The sequence below is a fragment of the Tamandua tetradactyla genome, chromosome 17 (assembly GCF_023851605.1).
Source record: "Tamandua tetradactyla isolate mTamTet1 chromosome 17, mTamTet1.pri, whole genome shotgun sequence".
In the NCBI taxonomy this organism is placed as follows: Eukaryota; Metazoa; Chordata; class Mammalia; order Pilosa; family Myrmecophagidae; genus Tamandua; species Tamandua tetradactyla.
The window spans coordinates 71,341,251-71,346,048 of record NC_135343.1 but is presented as its reverse complement, the minus strand read 5'-3'; positions in this window follow the sequence as shown (position 1 = coordinate 71,346,048).

Genomic DNA, 4,798 nt, shown 5'->3' with positions numbered 1-4,798 from the left:
TGAGGTTGTCTATTTCTTCTTGAGTCAAAGTTGGTTGTTCATGCCCATCAATTTTATTGATTTTCTCAAAGAATCACCTTTTAGTTTTATTGATTCTTTCTATTGTTCTTTTGTTCTCCCATTCATTTATCTCTGCTTTGATCTTTGTTAGTTATTTCTCTTCTTCTCTTTGCTTTGGAGTTACTTGGCTGTTCTTTCTCAGGTTCCTTCATGTATGCTGTTAAGTCCTCAATTTTTGCTCTTTCTTGTTTTATGATATATACATTTAGGGCAACAGATTTCCCTCTCAGCACAACCTTTGCCACATCCCATGTTATAATAAGTTGTATTCTCATTTTCATTCATCTTCAGCTAGCTACCGATCTCTCTAGCAATTTCCTCTTTGAACCACTGGTTGTTTAAGGGTGTGCTGTTTAATTTCCATATATTTGTGGATGTTCTTGTTCTTTGGTGGTAATTAATATCCAGCTTCAACCCATTGTCATTAGAGAAAGTGCTTTGAATAATTTCAATTTTTTTAATTTATAAAGATCTGTTTTGTGCCCCAGCATATGATCTATCCTGGAAAATGTGCCATGAGCACTAGAAAAGAATGTATAACATTGTGCTTTGGGATGCAGTGGTGTATATATGTTTGTTAGGTCTAATTCATTTATCAAGTTATTTAATTTCTTCATTTCCTTGTTGATCTTCTGTCTGGTTGTTCTATCTATAGAGGAGAGTGGTGTATTGAAGTCTCCCACTATTGTTGAAATATCTATCACTTCCTTCAGTTTTGCTAATGTCTGTTTCATGTATTTTGGAGCTCCCTGATTGGGATCATAAACATTTATGTTTGCTATGTCTTCTTGGTGAATTGACCCTTTAATTAGTATATAGTGTCCTTCTTTGTCTCTTGTGATGTCTTTACAGTTAAAGTCTATTTTGTCTGATGTTAGCATAGCTACTCCTGCTTTCTTTCAGTTACAACTTGTGTAGAAAATATTTTTCCATCCTTTCACTTTCTATCTATTTGTATCCTTGTGTCTAAAATGAGTCTATTGTAAGCAGCATAAAGCTGGATTGTATTTCTTAATCCATTCTGCCAATCTGAATCTTTTAATTGGTAAGTTTAGTCTGTTAACATTCAAAGTTATTACTGAAAAGGTGTTTCTTGAATCCACCATCTTATCTTTTTAATTTTATTTGTCAAATCTATCTATTCTTTTCCCTCTTTCTCTTTGTATTCTTTTAATTACCCTTAGTGGTACTCTTCAATTCTTTACCCTCCTCTAGACCTCCCTCTCCTGTCTTTTTTTCCAACCTCAGAACTCCTTTTAGTATTTCTTGTAGGGCCAGTCTCTTGTTGACAAATTCTTTCAGGACTTCTTTGTCTGTGAAAACATCAAAGTCTCACTCAATTTTGAAGGACAATTTGGCTGGGTACAGAATTCTTGGCTGGAAGTCTTTCTCTTTCAGGCTCTTGAATATATCACACCACTGCCCTCTCACCTCCAAGATGCTAGTTGAGCAGTCTGAACTCAGTCTTATTTGGTTTCCCTAGTATGTAATAGATTGTTTTCTCTTTCTGCTTTCAGGATTTTTGCTTCTCTTCAACATTTGACAAACTAATTAGTATATGCCTTGGGGAAGGCCCATTTGGAATTATTCTGTTTGGAGTTCTTTGGGCTTCTTTTACTTATTTATTTATGTCCTTTATGAGGGTTGGGAAGTTTTCCCCCATTATACTCTCAACGTTCTTCCTAGCCCTTTACCACTGATTTCGCCTTCTGAGACACCAATGATTCTTATATTTGTGCTCTTTGTTTTGTCAATCATTTCCCTGAGTTCCCATTCAATTTTTTCCATCTTTTTTTGCCATTTGCTGCTTTGAATCTTCAAAGTCAATTATTCTGTCTCTATATCACTTATTCTTTCTTCTTTCTCTTCAAATCTGGTGTTGTGAGCCTCTAGTATGTTTTTTATTTGGTCAGCATAGTCTTTAATCTCCGTGATATCTGCTGTTTTTTTTTTATTTAGTCTTTTAAATTCCTCTTTGTGCTCTTCTACTGTCTTCTTGATCTCCTCTCTGTCATTTGCTATCCCACTTATTTTATTAAATAGAGTTGTATGAACATCTTTGATTAGTTGCTCCAATGTCTTGTCTTCTCTGGTGTTTTAATTTGGTTATTAGGCAGGGCTATATCTGCCTACATTGTGGTATGCTTAGTTATCTTCTGCTCTCTTCACCACATGTAAATATCTTGATTGATTTACTTTGGAAGTTGATTTCTTTCAGTAGTTTAAGGCCTTCTGTTTGCAGGATGGTTGTACAGCAGGGAGCAGGGCACATGGTGGGGCACTCAGTATGGTGATTTGTTTCAGGGCAGATATAGGCACAGGTTGGGGATATTATGCTGATGCTTGTGAACATGGGCACCTAGCAGCCAGTGATAATGTAGCTGTGTGGGTGCACCTGTCTGGGGGTTGTAATCATGGTGTGCGCTGATCTAAAGCACAGGGCCCTTTGTGCCCATGTGTAGAAATGTGGCAGCAGATCAGCGTTATGCCTTCATGGATTGGGGGCAAAAGTTGGCACTTTCTCAGAGCTTGGAATTGAGGGTGAAGGCCGTGCACATGTGCAGTTCTAGGACTGCTTAAAGTGCAGTTTCCAGAGCTGAATGGCATGATTGGAGGCCCGTGTGCATTTGTGGGCCTGGGAGTGTTGTAAATGAATGTGCAGAGCTCAGGGAGGGTGGAGTTGAGGCTGAGGGACAGTATGGGCAGGGGGGCTGGATTAGCCTAGGTATGGAGGTTAGTGCCTACAACCTTTATGCACTGACAACAGCCTGCAGGGAACAGGAGGGGCAGGTAGTGCTCTGGAGGGGTGCAGGTAATGTAGGTTTGGCTGCATTTGGGGTGGGGGTGTGAGGCAGGTATGTGCAATGGGGGCTGGTGGGGTGGGGGTGCCTAGAGGGCAGGGAGTGAGAGTGGGTGACTGGGTTCAGGTGTGTGGGGTGTGGGGTGAGTCGCCATGTGTGGGGTCATGGGGCTGTGCTAGTGAGGGTAGTGTGCCCAAGAAACATGGCCTGGCCTACTTCCTAGTCCCGAGCCCCCATCTATGCACTCCTGTGGGCTCCATGACTCCACGCCTCCACCCCAAGCTCCAGCTTTCTGCTTCCCAGTTCCTCAGCCTCTGCAACCTCCATAGCTGCCTCGTGTGGTGCAGAAGACTCTCCCAGGTTAGCCACACTCCAGAATCACTATCTCAGTCACCCTCCTGTCCCTTCTCTAACTTTTCAGTGGAACAGGACTAATCTTGAGCTACTCTATTCAGCTATCTTCTCTGATATTCATTTGTCCATTTTTTAAAAAATAAAAACTGTATTTTTCCCTCACTTGACAGACTGAATTATATTAAATATGTTACAGGGACATATCTTCTCATTTCCATGATAGCAGTTTAATTACCATTTTCCTTTCCATTATTCATACCTACCTTATTTCAGTAATGAACATGGAAAAAATCAGGGGATAAATTATCATTTTTCCCTATTTTCTAATTTTCTTCATCTTACTTAATTTTCTCCAAGTCATAGTACATAATCAGTCCTATTTTGCAACCACATGATCATGTTTATTTTACTTAAAAACAAAACACATTTGTGGTGCACACGGATCCAAGCCTAGGCATGGGCTATTGCCAAGAGACAGTCCTCTAGCATCCACCCCACATAGTCGCAACCTTTCTGCCTTGAAGGAGTTTGGGCTTCATAATCCATTCCTAAAGACACAAAACAGAACAAAGAAAAACCAAATTTTAAAAATCCAAGCTGTAAGGTGAATGTATACTATAAATCCCACTGGGAAAGCACACACACATATACACACATACACAAACACATACAGACACAGATATACACAGACACACGCAGAGACACAGGCATAGACACACACACACACACACACACAAAGTGAAAAGACTATAAGGAAAGAGACCAGTATGTTACTAGCACTGAGTCTGTATGGTAAGAATTAAGGTGGACTTATTTTCTTCTTGATGTGTTATATGTTTTCTAATATCTCCATAATAAACATCTATAAGTTTATAATCAAAAGAATAAAAAGAGTTCTTTAAATAATAGGCAGTATAGTTAGTGTTTAAGAGTGCAAACTGGAACTAAATGGCTTGGGATCACAATCTTGGCTTCAAGTGACAAAGTCAATTCCAAGTAGTTAGAAGAGTACCTGGACCATAGCAAGTGCTAAAGAAAAGATCCTAAGAAATTATCTACAAATGGGACACAGGGGGCATCTATCAGACTGTCAAATTAGCTCTTCCACGCAGCACATGTGATTACTGCTGGAGTTGCAATGATCTCCTGGACACAGTTGACCAGTCCAGGCAGCAGTGAACATCTGAGCCAAGCTGTGCCAGTCAGAGTTTTTCTCCTAGGAATGATGGAAATGCAACCAGCTTGAGTGTCTGGTCTATGAGTACCAGGCAAAACTGGAAGCTACTGGATTATTTCTCTACCCCCTCATCCTTTACTCCTGCCTCCACCAGGAGACCTGAGTCTATTAATATACAGACTGTAAAGTCTGAAAACATAGACACCATTATTTTATTGTGTATTGTAATGTAATATCAATAAATCATTTATTTTGTGCTGATAAATATGTCACAGGAGTATATATTATGCAAATATATTCATCTGCATTTCTAGATTTGTTGGCCAACCTGTAGACTGAAATAAAGAAAAGCAGGCACAAAATATTCTTAATGGCATTTGGGTTCCCAGTTCTGTGCATTCCAGTT